Source organism: Miscanthus floridulus, chromosome 12, assembly GCF_019320115.1.
Source record: "Miscanthus floridulus cultivar M001 chromosome 12, ASM1932011v1, whole genome shotgun sequence".
NCBI classification, from domain to species: Eukaryota; Viridiplantae; Streptophyta; class Magnoliopsida; order Poales; family Poaceae; genus Miscanthus; species Miscanthus floridulus.
In genome coordinates, this window is record NC_089591.1 from 5,262,164 (window position 1) to 5,269,995 (window position 7,832).

General features: G+C 42.8%; 1 long non-coding RNA gene and 2 other non-coding genes across 14 annotated transcripts; all 3 read right to left on the minus strand.

The window, feature by feature from the left end:
• Positions 1-431: 431 nt before the first annotated feature.
• On the minus strand, positions 432-7,128 carry LOC136497366 (uncharacterized). Of its 12 annotated transcripts, none has more exons than XR_010769290.1 (6): positions 6,711-7,128; positions 5,563-5,758; positions 4,919-4,993; positions 4,286-4,737; positions 1,200-1,510; positions 432-1,067 (listed from the first exon to the last, which is right to left on the minus strand). It is a non-coding gene; the product is annotated as an uncharacterized lncRNA (long non-coding RNA). The 12 variants fall into 12 exon arrangements; XR_010769292.1 differs by lacking the exons at positions 432-1,067; positions 1,200-1,510 and adding exons at positions 1,528-2,067; positions 3,193-3,299 and having other exon boundaries at positions 3,434-4,737; XR_010769297.1 differs by lacking the exons at positions 432-1,067; positions 1,200-1,510 and adding exons at positions 1,533-2,067; positions 3,193-3,299 and having other exon boundaries at positions 4,312-4,737.
• LOC136498756 (small nucleolar RNA snoR103) lies at positions 2,378-2,483 on the minus strand. Its single transcript, XR_010769757.1, has one exon. It is a non-coding gene; the product is annotated as a small nucleolar RNA snoR103 (small nucleolar RNA).
• On the minus strand, positions 2,892-2,997 carry LOC136498758 (small nucleolar RNA snoR103). The gene has a single exon (XR_010769759.1). It is a non-coding gene; the product is annotated as a small nucleolar RNA snoR103 (small nucleolar RNA).
• Positions 7,129-7,832: the final 704 nt, after the last annotated feature.

Consider the following 7,832-nt stretch of genomic DNA (forward strand, 5'->3'; position numbering starts at 1 on the left):
CATTGTTAAAAGTTACAGAATTAACAATATTAAGCTACCAAATACTTTGCTGCAATTCTTTTTGTTAGTGCAGAGTAATTGATAATTTGAGAGATTGAAAGCAACCACTTTGTTTTGAGCGCCTCACTGAAAAATTCAGCAAATGTTTGTCCTGTCAACAAGTAATAATTTTATTTTTCCTCTGCTATGAGATGTCATCACTCTGATGCACCGGGTTGGAACAATTAATCTAGCCTAGCAGATGGCTGGGGTAAAACCTTAATGAAAAACTAGTTGAGCTTGGCCTGACCTGCCCATTCTTAAAGAAAAAAATGTTCGCCAAGTAATTGAAGTTCCGTGGCACCTTACATCTATTCGCTTGGCTTATAAATCGTACTTTTTCAACCAACGAACAGTATTTTTTTCTCACAACAAATCAGTCAACAGGTATTTTCAGTCACTGACTTATCAGCCAAATGAACAGGGCATTAATTGTTTTCGTAACACATGCCTGTTGTGGGATGTAGCCCCGATTCCAGAATTGTATGGCCTTGTTGGTCACTTGTATTCTTGTGTGCTAGCCGTCCTAGCATGCCCAACCAGTTACCTTTTTTTCGGGAGCTAGCTAGTCACATTCCGTTACAAGTGATCCAGGCCGTGGCTGAACCCATGAATGCCGTTGGTATCGCCTTTTTTGTTGCCTCCGCCAGTTCTGATGTGACCCTTGCTTATTAGCCACATTGCCCTGATATTTGCTTCGATTGCAAGTGTTCTTCACTGATTGAATGTTTTATTTAATCTCGACGTGCTTACTATGTTACTGCAGAGGTGCAGAATGCTACAGAACCTTTCGTGACTCGTTGACAGTGTGCAAAAAGTGCAAAGTTTTGCAAGCTCTGCTCTTCACTTGACTCATGTATTGACTGGTGTCTTTTTATGGTGACCCAGGGACATGACATACTGAACTATTTGGAGTGAAAACGACTGAGACGGACAGGACATCAAGTGGTGTCGTGTCAAGCACCGTACCTTCTCCATGGAGCTTATGGTCTAAGCAGCTGTATCTATGCCTCGCCTGTCCTCGGGCCCTGTTTGTAAACTGATCTTTAGTTATCGTGGATGGTAACACTGGCCATCTTTATACCATGGTAAAGAACTAGCGATATGGCTGTTCTATTGTTGGTTTTTCTTTGTACTATGTGTTTTTGCAATCGTGATACCTGGAGAAACGAAACCGACATGTTCTCTGCTGTATTTTGAACTGGAGATTGCAGTAACAATATACCATCCAAATCAAGATCGTGTCAATTGAGGGTGCTTTGCTTCTTTTTATCTCCACTGGTCATACATAATTCTAACTGCTGGCATGTTGGCCCTCCCTCCACCAAGTCAAGACCATGCTGATTAATTGCCTGATTTACTAATGATACCATCTTTGAAGCATTCACCAGATCACCACATGGCCTATATAGTCAGAACTGAAACCCTCTACACTCTTATTACTGCTCAATTCTATCTGGATCGCGCACTGCTGCAAGAACAATGACAATTAGTACAGAAAAAATAAGAACGATGGCATTGACCAAAGAAGTTACATCTGCATGCTGCAAAATTCGACTGAGCTAAAGCCATAATGTCAGGAGCAAGGAAAAAAGGGGAGAAATTCGCAAGCAATAACAGCAAGAACAAGAACACGAACTGAAATTGATAGCGAAGTAGTTGCACTGAATCCTTAGGCGCCTAAGCAAGAACTTAAAGTAAGCCATTGGATAGCATGATCGACGTCTCCAGTTCAACTCAGCAAACCGGTACAGCCTACTCCAGCTTCCTCGGCAGCCTGATCAGTTAACTGACGAACTGAAGAAATCGACACTCGACGAAACTGAATGACTTGCCGTATCTGAATTTCTGATACATAACGCTCCTTTGCACACAGTCACGTGTTCAGACGGGCCCTAGAAGCTATATAGGCCCACACACTGCGATCCTATCTCGCCAACAATTCCCCCAAATCACCGAGCCCGTCTTCCGGTCCCGTCACCGGCTGCCGATCCGGTCGTCCCATCGTCTCCGTCTCCGGATCATCACCTATCCAGAATGTAGGGACAGATGAATCAGGTTGTCACCAGCCGCCAGCCGCCAGCGGCCAGTCGCGGCGCCAGCCGATGGTGATGTACTTTGTGATGGAGCGCACCACTAGTTTTTGCATTTTTACTACCCAGCGAGTGTTTTGACTTCACTGATCACGGTCAGAATACTAGTTGTGCTTCTACTGAGGTTTTTTTTTTATCTTTGCACATGTTTGATGACCAGTTTTACTGAACTAGTATTGAATGCATGATGGTCCCTTTATGAGCATCCACCACATCCATACTTTTAAAGCTCTAGTATACAAATTGAATGTATGATGGTCCTTTATGAGCATCTATGTCTAAAAATAATGCTCACCTAAATTCCATCAACTTTACTGTATGTCCATATTTACAGTAGGGTGCCTCATGCAGCCTACCAAGAATTAGGACAAAGCCTACCAAGAATTAGGAGATTGTAATACTGCATATTATATCTCACTACAACAGCGCATCATTTTAATCAGAAGATCATGTTTAATTCTTTTATGTAACAAGTCATGAAAAATGCTTCTTCTGACTTGATGGTACCAGAAGAGCAGTGTTAATAACTTGTCCTGCAATAATGATCAAAACTAGGGTAACAGCACATATAGATTCCATCAGTTTGTTATCTGTCCATATGCACGTCAACATGCAATTCATGCAGTGCACCAAGAACCATGACAATCTGCTTGCCATTATTATGCAGTATTATCTACATTAGCAACCAAACTAGCCACTGTGGATGATGAATCACACAACCCTCACCCACGTGTTCTATCATATCCATCTAGTACCCATGTATGTGTGATGGTCCTTTATGATCACCTATGACTAACATAGTGCTCACCTAAATTTCATCAACTCTATTGTCTGTCCATATTTACAGCAGGAACACAACTGATGTGACCTACCAAGAATTAGGACATTGTTATTTAAAGCTGAATGGATTGCAATACCAAATGAAAGTCAATATTTACTTTGCAGATTATATTTCTTTCTGCCGTACCAGTAGCATGAGTTTGCAAGTAAGTTTGGAAGTGATTAAAGTTGTTAAAGATGATAGTCAAGAATGAAGAAACAAATCCTGCTTGGTTCTTACCAATCTCCTGGACTGTGAGCAAGCGCGTGGTGGCCCCTTAATGAGCACTCACCAAAATACCATCAGTAGTATTCTTTATCCATATTTAAGAACTCAACTCATGCAATCTACCAAGAATTAGGAGATTGCAGATTAAGAACACAAAGAGGTGCATATTTACCATTTACAGGCTATAATTGCAGAACATAATTTTTTTTTTCCCGAACACACATAAGAATCGCATGTCAAAAAAAAAATCAACCTGCAGGGGAAAGACTGGCCCTGCGCCATTGCATTAAGAATAAACTTCTTGCACACAAGCCGAGAAACACCCCAAACCTTGCAAAACACATACACCACAAAAACCCAAGTGAGGAGCGCCTTCCTACAAAAAGAACTTGACCACGATCAAACCTCAAGGAGCCACAGCCAGCCACATAGATGAAGCTCATCACTAGCAAATAACTGAGCTCTAGCAATGCTCAGAGATGCTCCATCAAAGACATACCGATAACGGTGACACCACAAAGTCAAGACACCAAGAATAATCAGAGAGTTGGTGCCCTCCTGAATTGGACCATTCAAACTACTAGAGATCTTTTTACCCACCAATCATTGAAGGAGTCCTCTCCTAATTGTGGAGCCAAAAACTGTAAGCCAACTTTTGTGCAAAAGTTTGAACCAGAATTCATAGGCATACACACATGATACCAAAAGGTGATTGATGGTTTCATTGGATTGGTCACAGTAGGGGCAAGTTGTTGGGTGTGGGAGACCTATCTTAGGAAGTGCATACTCCAGGAGACCAAAAAAACACACTTACGATGGTCTTATACATATATTCTGGGTATCATAGAAAGCCAACCTAATTTCTTTATTCCATATCCATATTTACAGCAAGACTCAACTCATGCATACAGCCTACCCAGACGTCTTTTGATAAATTCTAGGTCAGTAAAAACAATTTAGTCTATTTGTTTACACACATTAGCAAAAAAACATCAGGTTTATTTAATAAACCCAACATTATCCATTAACTATATCTGAACAAAAATATATAGACAGTTGCTAAATCAAAAGTAATCATAGATCACACAGTGCAGTATGAGCTTACCGTGCAACTGTAAATGGAATACATACATGACAAGGAAGAGACGTTTGAGCTTTTAACTACTCGTAGATTGCCTTCTTTCTTGCATATGAAAATTATTTCTTGATTGCCTTTGTATCTCTTTTGTACTTGAAGCACATGGTCTTGAGTCTTGACGCCATCAATTCTCTCCTAACTGATGTGACCCAGTAATCTCTTGATTTCTCCCTTAAAACAGGGCCTTCAGTTTTTCTTCTGCTTTTGGTTGTATGTTTTTGCTTTTGATGATCACCCTGTACCTCCTGGTTCATTGGGTTAAACTGGTTCCACACAAAACTTCTTCCTGCCTAAAATTTCGTCGCCCTTCCCTGAACTCAGGTTGCAGAGCTTGCTTTAGTTTCCTTGGCTCTTCCCTAAATCTTTTGCACACTGTTTACACTAAACTCTGCCTTACTTTCATCCTCTTCCAGTTTAGCCTACCATTATGAGAGGCATCAAGAGGCAAAAGATCAGCTAGATGCACAAGCTGGATTACACATTTGTGGGTTATGAAATCCACAATGTTTCTTAATGCAATGATACACAACTCTCGTGCGTGTTTGAGAAAAAAAATGAAATCTACAATGGCCCAACCATGTGTCAGTACTCACTAGGTACCTTTCGTACATTGTTTTCAGCAGCCAAATTGAATATAGAATTCCTGAAATCCTCCTCAGCCATTCTCTGTTACTTCTGGTTTGAACACAAAAGGGAATGATATCAGTAGCAACACAAATACAGAGACAATGCATCCCTTATCAATTTTTTATATGCATTTACCACTGAGTTAAAATGCCTCCACGACAAATGATGGATTTAGCAAAAGGGAAAGTAATAATCCATATGCAGCACAATGTTACTTGAGATGGAAAGCAAAGCACAGTTTGACCAATGTCATCAAATATAAACTCTACGCTTTGAAAAGAAACTGTAGACAATGCTGCAAAAAATACTAATTCAACTGATGCAACTGTAAAGCCAATTTAGGTGAGCAAAACAACCAGCACTTAAGATTCTTGATAAATAGACTATTTCATTGTAGAAGTCTATGCTGAGGTAAAATAAGACATGATGAAAGCAACAATCAAATGACAAAAAACAACAAGGAGATGTAGTGAGCATACAAAAGGTGACAATTTCTAGTCAAGTGGATAATGTGGGGCTAATTTCCAAAAGGCACTAAATCAGTAATTTTGTAGTGGTCGTGGAGGTATGGTGGATTTGGAAACATAGGAATACTTGTGTCTTTGAAGGGATCTCACCTAATGTTAATGCTCTCATGCAAGAAATTAGGTATGAAGCAAAATTGTGGTGTATCTGTAGTGTGGCGTTTAGGTTGCTGGTCAAAGTTCCTTGTTTCCAAGCTAGTCACTTATGTAAAAGCATGCTCTACTGAGCTTGTATGAGTCTTCTTAGACTCCTCCTATCTTCCTCTCAGTATAATGATACACAGCTGTCCTGCGCATTAGAGAAAAATGTAATGCCAAATAAAGAGTTAGGTGATCAGTTATACATGCATAGAATCTTAAGACAGCTTGAAGTTATGCTATCACAGCAAAATAAATATGAAGCATGTTCATTCTTATAGAAGCAAAAGTAGGCTCAGGAAGTGTAGGTGTGACTGGTCATGGAAATCAGAATGAAGAAATTCCCATAAATAGATTATATAAACCAAAACGGAGAAATTTAACTTCACTAATCATGAGAGTACAATTATGGCAGAAACAAACAAACTCTGTTATGACAAGAACCCAAAACGAAAACAGGAACTAAAACCCTCAAAGAGAAGGGCGAGTTTGCACTGCCATACTAGAATTTCACAACAAAAATTACTACATCCGTCCCACAAAGAGTGACATTCTAGCTGTCATAAGTCAAATTATCTTATGTTTGACCAATTTTAAGCGAAGAGTATTAGCATTTATGACACTAAATAGATATAGTATGAAAAAATATTTACAGTCTTTGAGGGTCAGGGGTAGTAAGTAATAGAAGACTAGACAATGCCCCAGAGAGCAAGTCTATCCCATTATCTAAAAGATAAGAGGTGCATCAAGTATTACAGAAGCATATTCCACTCGTACCACCAAACTTAGCGCCAAAACTAAATATTTAGACCAAAGGCATTGGCCCTGCTTTGTATTGAAAGCATAGAGTTACTGGGGATACCAGTTCACAAGACAGACCATACAAGTTCGCCAAAACTAATATGGCGATGCTTAATCCAACACAAATGCCGCTTGACTGGACACTTCGCTCTAAAAAAATTTGATTTAAGCCAACGATACAGATCTAAATGATGGGGCAATCAATGGAATCGCAATAATGCATCTACAAGCCAAAAAAAAAGGTCACAGTTCTACCACTACAAGAAGCTGAATCGCACTACAAGAACAAGCAAGGAAAGTACCACGAAACTCTCCATGCCTGCAAGCTTCAGCACAGCTCCAGCTCTTTGTCCCCCCAATAAGTTCTCCTCGCCGCAGATCAGGATGGAAATTTAAAAAAAAATACAGAAGAAAAAGTAAATACTAGCCAGCATCAGCGGCAGTGGAGAGCCAACCTTCTCTCAACCCTATCCCCATGACCGAGACCTCTTACCTCTGGATTCGGTCCTTGCGCTGGCGGAGGCTGCTTCGCTGGAGTTCCAACAGGATGTGCGCGCGCGCGCGAATGCGACAGCCTTGGCCTGCGCGTGAATCTGCCGCATCATCCTCAAGGCGCGGTCGTACTCGTACGCGCGGCGTCGCTCGGGCAAGTAGAGTATCTGTGCCACGCAGTGGCCGCCATGGATTCGAATGAGAGCAGGGAGAGAAACGGCGCTTTGGGGGTTTAACCCTAGCGTCCCTTTTATATATGGCCATGCAGGCCGAGTCCGTCGGTCCGACCCAACGCCTTTTTTTTTTCCCCCGACCCAAGCTCGGGCCAGCCCGGGCGGCTAACGAGCCCGGACTGGCATGGCCTAGAGGAGCAGGCCGTGCCTAGGCCTTACCTCAGGCACGTGGGCCGGCACAGCACGGCCCGCTCCTAAACCGGAGGCCTCGCTAGCAGCCCGGCCTGCCCTCTACCTGTGCCCCCGTATATATAAGCGGGGAGTGTCGGCTTGAGCCGCCCCCGCTCGCCCAGTCGCCTCGCTCGCTCCGCAGTCCACTCCCAACCCTAACCATAATCCTCACTCGCTCGTCGCGGCATAGCCACTCCCCGCTCTCCCAGTCGTCTCACCCGCTCCGCAGTCCGCTCCGACGCTCCCAACCCTAACCTTAACCCCACTCGCTTGTCGCGGCGGCGCGGCGCAATCTCTGCTCTCTCTCTCTTGCCCACATCGGCCGCATCTATGATCTAGCGAATCTAAGCTCTTCCTTGTGATCCTCGATCCGTCGTCCCCGACTCCGATGACCTCGATCCGTCTATCTGACCCTGTCTCCACTCTCCTCCCTTCTCCCTCTCTCCTCTCGACCTCTCGCTCTCGGTGAACTATGTGAGTTCATAACCGTGTTCCCGTCCGTCCCTCCTCCACCAGTTCGTCGTCGTT